This window comes from Xyrauchen texanus, chromosome 31 (assembly GCF_025860055.1).
Source record: "Xyrauchen texanus isolate HMW12.3.18 chromosome 31, RBS_HiC_50CHRs, whole genome shotgun sequence".
NCBI lineage: Eukaryota > Metazoa > Chordata > Actinopteri > Cypriniformes > Catostomidae > Xyrauchen > Xyrauchen texanus.
Genome location: NC_068306.1, coordinates 39,643,097 through 39,662,760, shown reverse-complemented (window position 1 = coordinate 39,662,760; position 19,664 = coordinate 39,643,097). Strand labels below are relative to the sequence as shown.

The 19,664-nt window shown below is 44.2% G+C and overlaps 1 protein-coding gene across 1 annotated transcript in view; it reads left to right on the top strand.

Annotated features, from left to right (window-relative positions):
- acsl6 (acyl-CoA synthetase long chain family member 6) overlaps positions 1-19,664 on the top strand; it is a 117,360-nt gene that overhangs the window by 763 nt on the left and 96,933 nt on the right. The window lies entirely within an intron of this gene.

Sequence of the window (19,664 nt, the reverse complement as noted above, 5' to 3'; positions counted from 1 at the left end):
ACCAAAAGCACTTTGAATCTAACATTTTCAAATCCAATCTGGGGCACTAAGGCTGCGTTTACACAGCAAGGCTCTGATTTTTAGACTGTATCACATTTTTGGTCCTGCCTGTTTACATTCACTGAAGACACCAATTGTAACTGATATCGGTGTTTACATTAATCTCCTGTCCAAACTCGAATGCTTTTATTGCTGATCGCTTTCACTTATGAGCGCCATGGTTCACCCACGGGTTTTGAATGCCTTCGTGATATTAAATTTTTTCAAAAGAAGGCAAAATTGCATGCAATTAATTAGGGAAAAAAAGCAGAGGTGGGTGGAGTAGCCAAAATCTGGACTCAAGTAAAAGTACAATTACTTGAAAAAAGTAATAATTACTTGAGTAAGAGTAAAAAGTATCCGATTAAAAGTATACTCAAGTAGTGAGCAACTAGTTACTTTCATATGTAACACAATGGACGTTTAATCTCAAATATTCCATGACATAATACACATTTAACATGTATTACATAATAATAATAATAATAATAATAATAATTTAATAATAATAATTATTATTATTGGAAATTCTTTAATCTTTCACCCTTGTGTTGTTCCAAACCTGTATTACATACTTTCGTTAATGCAACACAATTAAGGAGATGCCAGACAGAATGTTAGACCTATAGTCACTATTTAATTTCACTGCATGTTTTTTCCTCCATATTTTAAAAGGGAATGATGACTAAGATTGTCAGTCTCTAACATTCTGTCTAACATCATTTGAGTTCCAGAAAATACAGAAAGTCACACAGGTTTAGAACAACATGAGGGTGTGGAATTGATGACAGAACATTAATTTATGGATGAACTATCACTTCAAGGATGCTTTTCAGGTTTGGACGAATCTTTCAATTAGAAAAGAAGTTTGGAAACCAGTTTCTAGTAATTAATACGATGAAAAACAATGTTCCACAGATCCAATCATATATAGTGCTGAATAAGAAGCAAGATCATGCTTTAATGGCTCCACTATTTCACAGCTTTGTTAAGTCCTGAATGGATTCTTAGTTCAGTTACTGTGTAGAAAGATAATACAGAAAGAAAGAATTTAGATAATATGTTCTGTACAGTAAAATACTAAGATAAGGCAGTTTACCCTTAAAGTGTGTTGGGCTTATGCTGCCTTCATGTGCTATCAGAATTAACCTACTTCCCACTTCTGAATTGGTAATTACAAGTACGTCATGCTAAAGTTTTGACACCATAAAAGTATCACTCAGCTTGCTGACGAAAATATTTTTTTTGGTCAAATACAAGCTATTTTTACGGTCTAAAAATTTACAACATGCATCAAATGGTTGCTGATATTCATAAATTAATATGATCAAAACAGTAAGTGCTAACAATTAAATGTATTTAGAAAAATTAATAAATCATTCACTACAGAATTGTAGTCTCCTTCGCCATGTTGAAAGTTTACGACTCCAGTTACGAGTTTCCCAGTCGTAACTGGAGTTGTTCATGTGCAACTTCCAAGTGGGAAACTCATATTTACAATAATTCCGGTAGCACGTGAAGGCAGCATTTAAGTTCAGAGATTGTTCTCTGTTGTCCATGAGAAAAACTAGCCACATCTGTCAAACGCAAAGTTGCTGTGCATTGTTCACGTGCAGAGATGCGCTCCGGTAGACACGCACGCACGTGATATGCAGAGCAAAAGGCATTTACACTTAACGCAAATGTTTATACGGATATACATTAGGCACTGATATATTACAGCATTGATAAAAAAAATGATATTAAGAAACTGATTCATAAGAGCCATACTTACATAATCACCCTGAAAATGACCATCACCACAACATAGACAAGCTCACGTAATCACTATCGCCAAAACTAAGTTGCAGCTGCTTCTAATCTTGAAATATTCGCTTGTCTTGGTGTAAAATTAAGGCATTGCATGACAAAAGTGTTTGTTTTGAGTGCTTGCTGCTGCAGCCAGGGACTTGACTTGAGTGACAGAGTGCAACTGTAAAGTTCCGCTGTTGTAAAATCCCTTTAAAAAATCTCTCAATAAATTACGCATTTAGTAAACATATTAATTAAAGTAAAAATAAATCACTTTCATTCTAAATGTACTTGAGTATAGGTAAAGTTCACCCACTATTAAACCTACTCTTAAAAGTAAATTTTCTCACAAATATATTCAAGTAAATGTAACAGAGTAAATGTAGTAGACGATACTACCCTCCTCTGGGCGAAAGCAACTTTTCACTGCTGCCATGGTAATAAATCACGGCTTTAATGATTTCAACATCTGTTAGTGTGGCTAAAGACCTATTCGGACGGGATTCGTTTTCCTGACATCAGTTCTTATAGTAATTATTACTGCCATGTCTTTAAAAATCACTTAATGTAAATGTGTATACAGCATTTTCGCACTGCTGTCACGTGTAACTGACCAATTAGAAAATAGATAATGTGCTTAATTTTTACGCAGGACATATTAAACATGATTATATTGTATGTATACAGTGTGTAAAACACACTGTATGTGTGATTATTAGAAGAAACTGATTGGACTGTCTGGCTTAATACTGTATAACAGAACTGGTGACATTAAAAGTCCTGTAATCTTGAATTACACTTTTTAATAAAAAAAATATGGACAATCCCTTCACATTGTGTAATTTTAGGTTAAGAAATGCAAGGGCTCAACACAATTTCCCATGCTCACTGCTCAAATCATTATCAAAAGCTGCTTGTTTCTCTTATTCATGGGTAAATATTTAAAGGGCTCAAGTGCTGGAAAGTGCAGCTTTACTGGCTTTTTTATTAATTCGCACTGGATTAATATTACTAGGGGTTAATTTTACAGATCATTTTATAGTAGGTAATTACGCAGTAGCTTTTACTGACCTGGGAATGCGCAGTCCGGAAAATGTCCAGGAAAATTACTGACGTGACCAAGTGGCACAGGATTAAACTGAGAAGCTCTTGTAATTGTTACATTACCCCACGTCCCCATATAAAACAAATTCTGTCTGAATAGGGCAAGAAGTGTGTAGCAAGTTTATAATAGTTTAAAAATTTCATTTTTATTTCTATTTTGTTTTAAATGTTTTTCTCCAATTATTTGTTTTCGTTTTGTTTGGTAGTTCATTGTTAGTTTTAGTTTTGTTTTTAATTATTTGATAGTTTATTTTTATTTTTTCACTACATTTCATTTTTATTTTAGTTTTTATATCAAGTGATACATATAGAATAGGGAAAACAGACATTTGTGCAGCGTGGGTTGTATAACTGGACACCCAAATGTATAGTACATCAGTACAGTAAATTATACTTGTGAAAAGACTCAAAGGTGGATCTTCAATTGTGATCTTGTTTATGTAAGATCATCGTTAGATAATTTTTGGCCTCAGTGGTTGCACTTTGGAAATTAAAAACAGTCATTTGCAATCGGAGTTTGTGTGATTTGTGAAAATGTTAAATCTACTAATACCAACTGCTTGACAAATGGGTCTTTTAAGAGCAGATGCGATAATGACGGTGATTACTGAAATATGCTATTCATACCATATTATTTTTGTTGGCTACACCTCCAAAATAAACTTAGAACAGTTAAGCTGAATTAATTTATTGCTATTTTGTACAAATCAATTTCACATTGGCCTACTTATTAACATGACATGACATAACAAAACAAATATTTTTAACAAAATGTACACAGGAATCGAGCAACGCAACAAACTCTGACAGCTTTACTCACTGCAGGTTTACACTGTTTGAGACCTGCATTTTGACGCAAGCTCAATTACATGCCACACAAAGTTCTGCACTCTCACGAATGCTCTTAAGCTTTATTAAGCTGTCTAATCAGCTTAATAAATCAATTATTCACACTGTATCTATGCCTGGCAGCAGGAAGCCTGGTTCTTACAACAGTCTTTAAAGTAGTCCTCTTATATTTACCCAAATTGCTTCAAAATTGTTTAGAAAAATGTCAGATGCCAAATGAATGTGTCCGCCTTGCATTGTTTTCCAAAATCCACCGGGTGGAAATGGACCAGATGTGCTTGGGCCCGTATTTATTTGTGCTTTTCACAACACACATAGTATCAAAGCTTATAGAAAATTATGCTCTGATGGTAAAAAGTGTGTTCCCTTTCTGTCGCTCTCTCCAGGTTGTGTCGGAGAAGCGACACTAGGGGTCTCTCTTGAGCGCCGAAATATGCCTATGACTTATGAAAAAAGGCCAATGAGGAGTTGGCAGACAGTATTTGCATACCCCGCCCCCGGACATACGGTTATTTAAGCGGGTCAAATACGGGAGTTCATTCAGAAAATTTATTCGGAGCCGATGGTCGTGCATGCAGTTTGCTGCGAGTCACACACCAGTTCCTGTTTAATCCTCTGACGCTCTGCATGCTGTTGGATTCGACGGCGCATAACAGCGGCTTTCTCCTTCCTTGCACGGCTGTGCATTGTTGCCCCTGGGCGCTTCGACAGCGCAGACAACTCGAAAGAGTTATTCTACAAAGAGTGATTTTAAGAGCAAAACACAGCGGCGTTGAACGTCCTTTTCAGGACGCGTATTTTTAAAGACGTTTTTCCGCCCCTGTGTAGTTTCTGGATGCGGTTGATATCTCCCCACCTCTGATGGTCATAAAAACTGCCTCGCGTACCTGGGTGCGATCACACACAGGCTGCATTTTTATGAATGGTCTATGTTTTCAGTGCGAGAACATAGCCAAGACAGCATTGCGGTCGTGGCTTTCTTTTGCAATGAGAGAAAGCCACTTCAGCCCCGCGCCTCGCCTCCTTCCTACGGGATTGGGGCAGGCGCCGCGGGCGATGAAGACAATCTGGGGATAATGACGGGCTCCGTTTTTGCCGGGTAAATCCCCTTGAAACCCCCCGCCTCCCCGGCATGCTTGCTTGTATCCGTCCGAGCTCAGGATGAGCATTCTCTCCAATGGGTGTGAGAACATAGCCGCCTGCGGCAGCGTTGCAATCTCTGCTGTCTCTTGTAGTGACAGAAAGCCACTTCAGCTGCCCCCCCGTGCCTCGCCTCCTTCCTACGGGATTGGGGCAGGTGCCGCGGGCGATGAAGACGATTTGGGGAGAATAACGGGACGTTTTTCGCTGGATAAATCCCCTCGAAACCTCTCGCCCCCCCGGTACGCGTGCTTGCTTCCCCCGAGCTCGGGATGAGTGCGGTCTGCTTAAAGGCTGGCCGTCCGGTCCCTTGAGCTCCCGGACATTCGATGACAACATCACTGCTGCATCGGAGAGCACAACGGCGTCTGATGCGGATAACTCGCCTGGGCCGCCACCTTCAGGTCTGCTCGCCGAGTCTGAGCCTGACGCACGGAGGTCCGCTATGCTTCCCCGGGCACGCACCGTGTGATGATCATCACCGCCTGCCGCCAAACACTAAAACCCTGGACAGACCTCTGCTTTCTGCGGGCAGGAGTACCCTTGCAGCAGGTGTCCCGATGTGTCCTGGTCATGACCGATGTCTCCAGATCGGGTTGGGGCGCCGTGTGCAACGGGCACGCAGCTGCGGGCCGTTGAAAAGGGGCCCCGCTGCACTGGCACATCAACTGCCTAGAGTTGCTGACTGTTTTCTTTGCCCTGAGGGAGTTCCTCCCCTTAATTCAGGACAAACATGTCAGGTCAGATAGCACTGCTGATGAAGTCCTGCATTAGATCTCTAATGGTACACACATGTTATGTCTTCTGACAACCTCTTTCAAAGTCCCTAAAGCGTGCAAAGTTTTTTAGGAGTACAAATTTACAGTGACTATAGTACCCTGGAGGGATTTACCCAGGCACTGTAATTGTTCTTGGAGTCTCTGCTGGATTTCTGGATGGCGACTTGCCCACCCTGAGGATGGCGAACTGTTTTCTGGACCAAGTGGTCTCGGTGTGTCAACCTGAGCCCATGTGTCCATGATGGTAGTCAATGAGAGGAGCCAGTCAGTTCAGCAGGTCCTGGCCAATTAACAGTGGTTTCATATTAATGGGACATAATTAAACAAGGTGTACTAGCGTCATCCCTTGGAAGGTAATGTCGATCCAGGCCCGTTTTGTAATAGGCGACCTAACTTGTGTGTAGCTTGTGATGCTTACGTTGCAGGTCTCTGTCTGGCCATGGGAGAGCTTTGCTCCATCCACCTCTGCGAAGGTGTTAGAACCCATTATTTCGGAACCAGTGTCAAGTAGTGCGTGGGAGCTGGTGCACCCCACTGCTACTACTGATGTATGTTTTTGGCATTTTATGGACAAGGTCACCCAAGATGGTCAGAAAAGGAAGGTGTGGTGTTATAGGAGTGACTGTTTTGGGAAGAAACTTGGGCTCCCCTTTTCCACTTTCCCCAACCTACAAAGTAAACTTTGGCGTTAATGGGAGGGGGTACATCGTCAAGTCATACTGATGGGGTTTTAGTGCTGTGTTCCTTTGAGGACTTGGTGGACCTGGTGAATGACGGATGAGCATCAAGCTGCATTTTTTACTCTATCAAGCATCTCCTTATATCCTCCATTTCCCTTCTCAAATTGTATTCTCTGAAGGGGTTTGAACCCTTGTCTACCCATTCACCTTCTTGTTTGGGTTTTCATTCGAACCGTTCCTTTCCTTTTGGCCGGCAAACATTTTGCTGTTTTGGCCTGGCATGACCCATGGTGGTGTATCTGGTCACCACCCCCCTGGTTCTGTTGCCCACCCCGCTGGCGGGGTGATCGATACCTCTGGGGTCCTGTCTTTACGTGAGGCATTTCGTTGCCTTCAAGCGATAGGTCTGCAGGTCTGAGGCTTGGATCCCCAGGACTCTGGTATCACCTTCATGCCATCAGGCAGGGCGCACGCATGTCTCCCATGCCAGTTGTGCGTAACTTCTCATTTTCTGCATGGTGGGGTTGCCCTTTCTGCAGTGCATCGTGACGTCATATCGCACGCTCTCATGGAGGTTGTGAAGGAAAAGAGACTTGAAAGCCCGTTCCTTCTCCAGACCTGGTACGTTACATCCTTGGATGTAAGCAGTCCTCAGGTGTCTGTAATACTCACGCGAAGACTCATGGCTCTTCTGTGTGATGACGAATGCGGCTATGGTAGCGGAGGCTTCGTCGATATACAGCGAATACTCTTCACTTAGGGCTTTACACATAGCAGAGTAGCAGTCTTGTGTACCAGTCGGTAGTGTTTACATGAACACATGGGCACTCCTTACCGTGGTCTTCCATATGAGCTTGAGTTTTTCCACGCAACAAAGCATAAGGAATGTCAACCAGACAGAGCTCAACTTCTCTGAGATAATCGTCGATGTCTGAATCTCGATTACTCGGGTCAAAGCGTTCTATGTCCCTTGCAAGGGGGACATAGTGTTATTATCATAGATAATTATCAATTATTAAAATCAATAGAACACTGATTAAAATCAATGATAGTTTTTTAATCCTTTAAATCAACAATCATCAAATTCAATAGAATATTAGTTATTATCAAAGATAATCATTAATTATTAAAATCAATGGAACATTGATTAGACTTAACACTAGGTTATTGATCCTTCAAATTCAACAATCATCAAAGATAACTGTCAATTATCAAAATCAATAGAATATTAAAAAGAAAACAGGGACTAATAACCAGACAGTATAACAGTCTCAATATTAGATTGTTCTCTTAGGAAAACTGATATCCGTAGCTCGTGTGTGTGTGTGTGTGTGTGTGTGTGTGTGTGTGTGTGTGTGTGTGTGTGTGTGTGTGTGTGTGTGTGTGTGTGTGTGTGTGTGTGTGTGTGTGTGGAGTGACATGCAGAAAATGGCAGACGTGACTCGTGGAGAGTACGTCACGCAAGATTTCCGACAAGAGGGTATTGCCGCGAATGTGGGCGGCATGGCTGCTGATTCTTGGCGGAGTGGTGGAGAAATCAGTGACATCAACTTGATTGAAGAGGGAAGGGGATTCTTCTTTCTTCACTTCTGCAGGGATTGCTCGGCGGTCTCGTTCGGATCTCAATGAAATTGTTCGGTGGAACACAGAGTAATCTGAACTCCTCCAGTGAGATAGAGATTGTATGGCCGCAGTTTCAAGTCGTACTTTACTTCCTTGTGCATTGAGGCAACACCTGAGAGCAGCGATGAGCTGCATCTATGCACGGCAAGCAAAGTCACTGGAAGCAATGCTTAGAAGGAATTTGAAGGTATTTCTACTCCCGAAGACATCATGGTTGAGGGGTGTTCTGTTGAGCGCCTCATCCAATTGGAGTTGAGAGTTCGATCCTTTGGAAATTCACACAATTTGTAGTCTGTTTTGTACTCCCTTTGTTTGATTTTGGCACAGTTTTTTTATCATTAAGGTTTATAATTTTGTGTTTGTGGGCCTCAGTCAGGCTTTACGACTTTGTTAGGAATGCCTTTGTCTTGTATCTATGAGGCCCAACATGTATATTCTGGAAAATACGGGTAGTCATAAAAATCTGATCACAGATATGGCTCCTCAGGTTTGAATTGTTCCCTTCCTGAGCCATTTCAAAAAAAAATTTTTGGACAAAGTTTACTAATTGGTAACATCAACATTGATGGTGCCTTGTGGGTCTTTTAAATAACCGAAATATTCCCACACCGCAGACTATGCCTGCTTGGCGGGGGGAAATAAAGGTTTGGGTTTTTTACATTTCAGTGCGCTGTGCTCTCTCTGCTGTGCAGTTTGTGTGTGCAGCTATTAAAATGAAGTGATGGGTTAGTAAAACAGGAGGATGTTGCAATTTAGAGATTTATTTGATCAAGTTTATATGATGCTGTGTAAATGTAGTTGATTCTCTCTTAATTTAACTGATATTTGCAATGGAAACTTTCTTTTAGAAGAAAAAAATCTAAGTAATATCATCAATAGAGCCCGACCGATATGGAGTTTTGAGACCAATAAAATTTTAGAGGGGGAAAATTAACTGATTACCGATATGCTGGCCAATATAGTTCATTTTTGAGCTGGAATGAAAACAGACCTTTTCTATGTGGATTGTTCACCGATTTTGCACCGATATGACTATGCGAAGGTACTGAGAATGCTGCTTTCTTAAACAAATATTTTAATCAAAGACTTTTTGACATTATTATACATAGTTAGCATTGGGAAAAAGTACAATATTTCCCTGTAATATGTAGTAGAAAATGCCATGGTAATACTCAAGTAAAGTACAGTTTTAATAATCAGAATGAGTCTCATTACATAAACTGGCCTTTTACATTCAGTATGAGCTGTGAACAAAACATGGAACATCCACAAGATTAAATAAATGGTTCTATAGGTTAAAAGAATATCTCAGTTCCCCTTCTGTCGCTCTCTCCACGTTGTGTCAGAGAAGCGACACTAGGGGTCTCTCTTGAGCGCCGATATTCACCTCTGGACTATGAAAAAAGGCCAATGAGAGTTGGCAACCAGTATTTGCATGTCCCGCCCGGACATACGGGTATTTAAGCGGCGCAAATACGGGAGTTCATTCAGAAAATTTCTTCGAGCCGATGGTCGTGTTCTGCAACTGCTGCATGTACACACCGAAGTTCCTGTTATCCCTCTGCTGCATGCTGTTGGATTCTACGGCGCACAACAGCTGCTTTCTCCTGTTTGCACGGCTGTGCATTCCTGCCCCTAGGCATCGACAGTGCAGATTTAAAAACTCTCACGAGTTTTTTCCCTAAAAGAGTGATTTTATTTAAGAGTAATTCCTCTAAAAGAGCAAAACACAGCGGCGTTGAACGTCCTTTTAAGGACGCGTCTTTATAAAGATGCCCTTCCGCCCCTGTGTTGTTTCTGGATGCGGTAGAGTGCTCTCCGCTTCCGACGGCCACAGGCGCTGTCTCGTGTGTCTGGGTAGCGATCACACTGAGGCTGCTTTTGTGGATGGTTCATGTTCTCACTATGACCATGACAACGTTGCGGTCGCGGCTTGCTTACAACCGTGAGCAAGCCACTCCATCCGCCCCCCGTGTCGCTCCTTCCCACGGGATTGAGGACGATGCAGCTGGCGATGGAGGCGATTTGGGGATGGCAGCGGGTGCAGCTCTGCCGGGTACGCCCCCTTGGACCACCCGCGCCCCGACACACTCGTTGATTCCTGTCCGTGCTCGAGGTAGCGGTGACTCGCCTCACAGCCAGACGGCCGACCCTCTTGCTCTTCGTGGAGCACACCCCTCTCCACTCGTCACATTGCCACAGGCTCGTCCGCCCTCGCCACCCTCGATGGCGGAGCGCGCCATGGGTACGAGGCAATTCCCCAGGTGGATAGGGCGGTTGCGATCCATCTATGCCCTGGTACCCCTACCACCTGGCGAGGTCGCCCCGTACTCCGTTCCCGGACCTGTAGCGCAACCTCCTCGCTGACAGCGGAGGCCTACAGCGCCACCGGACGCGCCGCTTCCGCCCTGCATGCCATGGCCCTCCTGCAGGTCCACCAAGCCAAGGCACTACGCGACATGCACGGGGGTGGCCCTGATCCCGACACGCTGCAGGAACTGCGCTCAGTGACCGACCTCGCCCTGAGAGCGACGAAGGTCACAGCGCAAGCACTCGGGCAGGCGATGGCCACACTAGTGGTCCAGGAACGTCAACTGTGGCTGAACATGGTCAAGATGCGTGAAGCTGACAAGACTCGCTTCCTCAACGCCCCTGTCTCCCAGTTCGGCCTCTTCGGCGACACCGTCGAGGACTTTGCCCAGCAGTTCTCCATGGTGAAGAAGCAGACGGAGGCCATCTCTCACATCATGCCTCGCCGCAAGCCTGCCGCCACGGCCCATGCCCCGTCTGCCCGCCGAGGGCGTCCTCCCGCGGCCAGAAGGCAAACCCCTGCTCCGCCTCAACCCGGGCCCAGCTCTCAGCCCCAGCGTCGAGCAAACCGCGGGAAGCGCACGCCCCCTGTCTCACGGACCCCCTCGAGGACCCGGAAGGCTCCCAGGCGCTCCTGAGACAACGCACCCAGAGCCCAAGACGTTAGCTCCAGAGGTGTAAGACCGCTCCGTCCCCCGGTGGAGGGCCGGGAGGAGAATCCTTTGTTTTTTCATTTGCCGCACCCCCTAACACGGGCTGCGGTACCCAAATTCTCAATAAAAGAGCTATTTCCTTTGTCTATGGGGCACATGGCCCGCAAATGCCGTTCTCACGGCACTCTGCTTTCAGGCCTCAACAGTCCCGGCTCCATGGATGCGGTGTCCCCGCCTTCAGCACCACGACTGTCCCCCGGCCGGCCGGTTCAGACGAGTCCAGAGGACGCCAACATCAGACCTCCTCCTCAGTCACGAACCCGCCCCCTGCCGGGTGCGCGGAGCAAGGTAAGTGCTTTGAGTTCATTCTCAGCACCAGAGCCTCGGGACGCCACGTTGCCTCCCGACGCCGCATTACCTGTTCCGCACCGCTGCGAAGCCCCGCCGGGTACGTCCCAAAAACCCGTCCCCTTGGTGCCCCTAGCACAGAGTTTAGAGGCGTGGCTCTCACTGCCCAACCCGTCACGCTGGCTGCACCGGACCATTCGACTCGGTTACGCAATTCAGTTTGCCAGGTCTCCGCCCCCCTTCGTGGGCGTACATTTTTCCGCAGTACACGGCCAACATGCCCTCTCCCTGCGCAAAGAAATCGCCTCCCTTCTACTAAAGGACGCGATAGAGCCTGTCCCTCCAACCGAAACGAAGAAGGGTTTCTACGGCCCTTACTTCGTTGTACCCAAGAAAGGCGGCGGCTTACGACCGATCTTGGACCTGCGAGTTCTCAATCGGACCTTGTCCAAACTCCCGTTCAAAATGCTCAACCAGAAACAAATTCTATCTGGCGTCCGGCATCTAGATTGGTTCGCAGCGGTAGACCTGAAGGACGCGTACTTCCACGTCTCAATTCGCCCTCGACACTCAATTCGCCCGTTCCTAAGGTTCGCGTTCGACGGTCAGGCGTATCAGTACAAAGTCCTCCCCTTCGGCCTGTCTCTGTCCCCTCGCGTCTTCACGAAAGTCGCAGAGGCAGCTCTTGCTCTGCTCCGAGAAGCCGGCATACGCATACTCAATTACCTTGACGACTGGCTCATACTGGCCCACTCCCGAGAGTTACTATGCGCACACAGAGACCAGGTGCTCAGCCACCTCAGCCGTTTGGGGTTTCAGGTCAACTGGGAAAAGAGCAAGCTCTCCCCAGTCCAGAGCATCTCTTTTCTCGGTCTGGAGTTAGACTCAGTCCCAATGACAGCACGTCTCCAACGAGCGTGCTCAGTCAGTGCTGAAATGCCTCGCTTTCTTCAAGCCAGGCGCCATGGTCCCGCTAAAACGTTTCCAACAGCTCCTGGGGCATATGGCATCCTCCGCGGTGGCCGCGCCGCTGGGGTTGATGCATATGAGACCACTTCAGCACTGGCTCCGGACTCGAGTCCCGAGACGAGCATGGCGCCGCAGCATGCACAACATAAAAGTTACCTCTGCCTGCCGCCAAACCTTCAAACCCTGGACAGACCTCTGCTTCCTAAGGGCAGGAGTACCCTTGCAGCAGGTGTCCCGACGCGTTCTGGTCACAACCGATGCCTCCAAATTGGGTTGGGGCGCCGTATGCAATGGGCGCACAGCCGCAGGCCGGTGGAACCGAGGCCCGCTGCGCTGGCACATCAACTGCCTAGAGCTGCTGGCTGTTTTTCTGGCCCTGCAGAAGTTTCTCCCGTTAATTCAGAACAAACACGTCCTAGTCAGGACAGACAGCACCACGGTCGTAGCCTACATAAACCGCCAAGGCGGAGTACGCTCCCTCCACATGTCACAGCTCGCCCGTCATCTCCTCCTTTGGAGTCAGCAGCGACTCAAGTCACTGCGCGCCACTCACATCCCCGGCAACCTCAATGTGATAGCGGACGCACTGTCAAGACAAAGCTTGCCCGGCGGAGAGTGGAGGCTCCACCCCCAGTCGGTCCAGCTGATTTGGGATCGGTTCGGCAAGACTCAGGTAGACCTGTTTGCCTCCCAAGAAACCTCCCACTGCCCGCTCTGGTATGCCCGGACAGAGGCTTCCCTCGGGGCAGACGCTTGGCACACAGCTGGCTCTGGCGGGCTGCGCTAAGCACGCATTCCCCCAGTGAGCCTTCTTGCACATGTGCTATGCAAGGTCAGGGAGGACGAGGAGCAAGTCATTCTGGTAGCCCCTTACTGGCCTACCCGGACTTGGTTTTCGGAAATCACGCTCCTCACGACAGCCCCTCCCTGGCGGATTCCCCTGAGGAAGGACCTTCTTTCTCAGGGGCACGGGCACGCCTCTGGCACCTCTGGAACCTCCACGCCTGGCCCTTGGACGGGATGCGGAAGATCTAGCCGGCCTACCACCGACCGTCATAGATACAATCAATCAAGCCAGAGCCCCTCTACCAGGCATCTCTACACTCTAAAGTGGCGTCTGTTCGCGGACTGGTGTTCTTCCCGAGCTGAAGACCCGCAGAAGTGCGCAGTTAGGTCAGTGCTCGTGTTTCTTCAGGAGAGGCTGGAGAGGAGGCTGTCCCCTCCACCCTCAAGGTGTATGTCGCCGCTATCGCGCCCACCACTGCACACGGTAGACGGCAAGTCTCTTGGTAAGCACGACTTAATCGCCAGGTTCCTAAAAGGTGCCCGGAGGATAACTCCCACCCAGCCTAACCTGTTCCCCTCCTGGGATCTCTCGGTTGTCCTTACGGGCCTCCAGAGACCCCCTTCGAGCCGCTTGACTCAGCTGGACTCAGGGCCCCTCTCTCAAGACTGCCCTGCTGATCGCTCGCTTCCATCAAGAGGGTCGGGGACCTGCATGCGTTCTCTGTTAGCGACGCTTGCCTGGAGTTCGGTCCGGCAGATACTTTCGTGATCCTAAGACCGTGACCGGGCTATGTGCCCAAGGTTCCTACCACGCCCTTCAGGGATCAGGTAGTGAACCTGCAAGCGCTGCCCCGGAGGAGGCAGACCCAGCCCTTTCACTGCTGTGTCCAGTACGTGCTTTTACGTATTTATCTGGACCGCACACAGAGCACCAAACGCTCTGAGCAGCTCTTCGCCTGCTTTGGGGACAGCAGAAAGGGAATGCTGTCTCCAAGCAGAGACTCGCCCACTGGGTTGTCGACGCCATTTCCCTGGCTTATCACACCCAGGCCGTGCCCCCCTTGCGGGTCCGAGCTCACTCCACCAGGAGTGTTAGCGTCCTCATGGGCACTGGCTAGGGCACTGCCCTAGCAGACATTTGTAGAGCAGCGGGCTGGGCAACACCTAACACTTTTGCGAGATTCTACAATCTCCGAAGTTGAGTCAGTATCGTCCCGTGTTCTCTCAGGTACCGAGCCCGTGAGAACTCGGGTGGCACGCTCCACAATCTGACCAGGTGAATCGCTTGCACCTAGCTCCTTCCCCTAACCAGGGGAAACAGTGCGCCTTCATTCCCAGAGAGATTTCAGGTTTGGGACACTGGTCGATTCCTCCCTAGCCCTCGTGGGTCGCAGTTCAGCGGAGGAACTCGCTGACCCAAGCCACTGCGGGTACCGTAAGCTACCCTGTACTGGTATAGGTGCTCCACAGGTAAGGCCTCCTTCGGACTCCCCTGTGTGTAACACCACGGTTCTGTCCCTCTGGCGAGCTGACTCCGTGTTTCCCTTAGGCAGTCATGGCTGCCTCGGCCTCCGTGCTGTATGTTCCCCTCTATAGGCTGGATCCACCACCAGCACCAACTTTTCCACATAGGCCCTAAGCAGGCCTCTGATGGTTTTGCCACTTAAACTTGCCTCCCTCTCGGGTAGGCGTGGCCTCCGCAGGGTCTTCTCCTTCCTGAATAAGGGCTAAGACCCCTTCCCTCAATCGCGTAAGGGCCCCTGCCTAAGTTGCTCTATGCGAGAAACATAGAGAGAAAAGAGGCCCGGCCAGGCTTGGCCCGTTCCCAGGTTGGTGGCCAGCACCTTGTTCCCCTCCAGGGTAACGATAAGGAATCCTGATGGCTTAAATGGGGCATTGGGGAAGGGTACGTGCAGCCTGATACAGTTGGTCGTCCTGCACGTAAGAATACCTGCTCGCTCCTGTATCAGCAGTTCACGTACACGGCTCAGCGCATGGCGCTTTTATAAGTGGACCCCTAGTGTCGCTTCTCTGACACAACGTGGAGAGAGCGACAGAAGGGGAACGTCTAGGTTACATATGTAACCTCCGTTCCCTGATAGACCGCATAATTCATAATTATCTTCTCAGTAATTGAACTATTCTCAGAAAATTCAGTAGGTTATACTGTAATTACTGGCTGTCAGATTTGGTTGAAATTTTTGATAGATGTGTTTAAAACAATAAATAAATTGTGTCTGTGTTTTACAAAATAGTTCTCAATAGACCTATTGAAAGTACATCATAACCTGCAGCAAAGATACAACTGCACTTGATGAACCAGGATTTAAACCCAGAACGCTGAGTGACATTTCAGCAAGACTTACCACTGAACTAATGATCCAGTTCTAATTTGCAGATCACTTTATTGATTTTCAATGGTAGGAGAAAGTTATTCAAACTATCATGGTTAAATAAGCCATTATTCATTATAAAGAAAAAAAAAGCAATTGGAAGTATATTATTGACACACTTCAACCTATGATGCTTTAGTGTTGTATATAAAAGAATTCCACTTGCAATTTACTGTTCTTGACAATTGTAATCCCATTAAAAACCAATGTCCCACGTCAACATGGGTAACCAGATGATACCATGTGAAACCATTAAAATCTCTCTCAAACTGTGTCAAATTCATTAGAACAGACATCGATGAAACAACTGTTTGAAAATATACCAACATTTTTATAGTGTGCAAAACGTCTTTTCTTTACTCACTGACAAACTACATTGAACGAATCTGCTGATCAAGCAAATTATTCACATCACATTCACGTAACTGGGATGTGAGTTAACATGATCCCCAGTTGATCCATAACACCGCAATAAAATATTCAAACAGTGTTTCCTATTACTTTTAAGTGTCATAGAATCAATGCTACTACTGAATTTAGCACAAGACGAGACATATAGTGCTACCAGAAGACCGATTCCCAAACAAATGAATCTTTTGAGCCAGATCTTTTGGATCTACAGTGCGAGGCATAAAAACTGACAGTGTAATTGAAACCAGGGTCAACAAAGGTGCTGCCAAATGACACTAATGATTAAACTTTATGCATTTAATATGCACAATTATTGAGGAAACATATTTAATATGCATTATTATTTAGATAACGTGCAAGAGTCGAAAACATGAGTTCCATATGTATAATTTGAAAGAGACATGAAGAATTTCTGACACAAAATGTATTTAAATAAGGCTACATAAAGATAAAATGTGTGAAACAACGGAATACAAAATATACTTATTTTATTATGCTTTTGTTTTGCATTATTTTTTGTTGCACAATTAATCATGCCAAGTAGGCAGATTAAAACTGAAACGTGTCTTGTTTTAGAGGTCTACCTGTAGTCCAGAAGGTGGCACTCTAATCTCGAAAGATATAATTATAGGCCTTTTAATAGAACATCAAGACTAGATAACTCGATTCTGTTTTTGTGAGCTTATGTAATAATGTAAAATGTGAATGGAATCAATGCACTGTACCACTCTTTTAATAGCTTTCAAGAATGACACTAAAAACATTATATAATGCTTAAAATATTTACTACACCTACTCTACTCTTTATTTTCATAAAAAATGACTAGTTCAATCTGCTGTCTTTATCCTGACCTCTAGTTCTGGTAGAATTGATAGCTATAGTGTAATCAAATACATTTTTTATGAAAAGGCCATTTGCTTTCAGGGAGTGAATCTGGCCAGCAGAGTGCACTGTGTACTATGCAAACAGAATATGCTCATTAGTCATACTCATCCACTTAAATATAGTTTTTTCAGCTCCCTAATACAGTGTGCTATTTAGCTCAAGTTCAGTCAAACACTGCTTGACTTTATGTTGTATACATCTTTTTTATTACTCAATAGTTAGTCGATCATCATATGATAATTTGCTTGGACCTTCAATATTTCCTGTTGTCTTCAAGTACTAGATCTCAACAGCACACCAGCGTCACAAACCCTATTTCTAAAAGTATTCCTATGCATGTTTCACACATTTAAGGCTTGCTTAAGCAGCACTGGTTGCCATATAACTTGTATGTCTTCTTGTGTCTTACTGGATCCAACATCTATCTTCATGACACAAATAGCATTTTACATAATCATACGTGTCATCTTTTTTGACTAGCTTAAATTAATGAAAATACATCCTCATGACAAATGCTTTGTGTGGCATGATAGAAGGTGTGGCCCTATCTTCGACACTTATTTAGAGACAAACAGTAACCTTGTTTAAGAGCCTGCATGAAGCCTGTATTTTATTTATGTTGTATTACTGTAAATAAGTAATGCATTACTCAAAACCTACAAAAACCTGAAAGTATTTTTAGAAGTAGTGTTAAAAATAGTCAATGCATTACAATGATGCACTGCATTAAATATTTTAAATACTTTCATTTTAACTATGTAAAGGCTTCAGGGGAACTGCACAGCTCATGGATTTTTGAGGAGAAAAAAAACATCTATAGATCAATTGAAAGCTTAAAAAAAATTACATTACAAGAATTTTAAGTGATTTAAAAAAATTTAACTAACATTATATCAGGTCTATGCATTCAAACCATGAAGCATGCTCAGTATCAATGCAGCTACACCCAGGGGCGAAAATTTCATCAAAATGTTGGGGGGACAATTCTCAAGAGCAATTTTTGAAGGGGACACCAAGGTTTTTTTTGTTATTGCCCCGTTTGCATTTGTATTATTTTATTTCTTAAACAATTATTTTAAGAATATATCATTATATTATTTAATATACACATATTTTAATGATATTTTAGGGGGGGGACAACCCTCAGATACGGGGGGTCCCATTTCCGCCTATGGCTACACCGCACAAAGTCTTAGGGGGTATTTACACTTGGTCACTTCATCAATGTGTCTCTGCCACAGATAAATCAGTTCTTCAATTCCCATGCTTAATGCAAATAAAATTGATAAATTCTTTTTATTATGCTAATGTCAGGCAGCGAATTTAAAATATTGGATTTATTATTTGATTCCACAACACATGTCTACAGTATTTTTGCTCTTGGGGCTTGTCGGGAGTAAGATACAGTATGTTCATGCATGTCTGATGTGTTTCACATTTTGCCTTTGCTGACATAGTGCTGTTTGAGTGGAGGAAAGTTTACAAATGTGGCTTGAAAAGACATATGCTTTTACACTTGACCAAGTTTAGTCTGGAATGTGTCTTTGTGAAAGGGTCAGTTAACTTTTCTGTTGATGAAAAGTTCATTTTTTTGTAAACCCAGTCAACTTGAATATTATATTATTGCAATAATAATAATGTTAAGTTAATAAATTATTATAGAAATATAGTATTGTATAGAAAATATGAGAATAATAATGATCATTATTAGTATAATTATGTATTATTATTATTTTTATTATTCAATAGTCATTTTACAAAAATATATATATAATTCTTGTCTTACTATGCAGTCCGGTTAAACCCTCAAGCCTTTATTTTGGCGGAAGCTTTTATTTTGAAAATTGAAAGGACGGAAGTCTCTGTTGTTTGTAGTCGAGTTGGCAACAGCCTTTTAATAATGTGAAATGCTCTCATATGCCTTGCTGTCAACAAAAAAATACACTCTCATGGGGTTATTTTAAATGTGTACATTAAATTGTAGTGGCCAAGCATAAAGGTATGTGAAATGATGTGCAATGAAAGTAAATCTGGGGCACTTTAAATAACATAAAAGAATGTTAACACACCGAACCGAATGCAGAGCACATCGGCAGATAGATAGAATTTGTTAGTATGGAGCACAAAACCGCTCACTGATCCTGTTTATATGTATTTCAAAAAGCACTACACACTATAGACAAAACAGCTGTGCAAACTGGGTTTGAAAATCACATATTTTAGATTTCTATTTTATTTCGGTTAATTGTTTAGCCATATCTGGAAGTAGTTTGATTGATTGAATTTATATCCATATCATATCTGTCTTAGAGGGCATATACACTTGGTATTTTAATGCCTGGATAGCAATTAGATCAGAAAAAACGTATGAAGTGACCAAGTGTAAATTAGGAATGGGCATTTTCAAATAAGTTTGTAGTCGAGGACTTTAACCCACAAAAAACGAGGACCTTATTACTCATAAATTAAAATGCATGTTTAAATAAAACTAATGACACATACATGGATCTTATATTTTGTTTTATTAACAAACCAAGAATGTTTTCAAAATAATATTTTTTGGGGGAGCGAAATTATGAACAATTTGCATTCATAGAAATGGAAAACATTTACATTTACATTTATTCATTTGGCAGACGCTTTTATCCAAAGTGACTTACAAAAGAGGAAAACATAAGCGAATCATCTTAAGGAGACAGTGGTACTAAAAGTGCCATACTACAAAGTTTCACTATCATCAGAATTGTATACAAAACAAAAAAGGTTTTATAAATAGTAACAGTAAAAAAACATTTGCACTCACTTGGAGCAACTGCATGAGGGGCGCACATATAGGCTATCACATTTTTACCACTTCACATGTTATTATTGCTAAATAGATGAGTCTTTAGTCTAGACTTAAA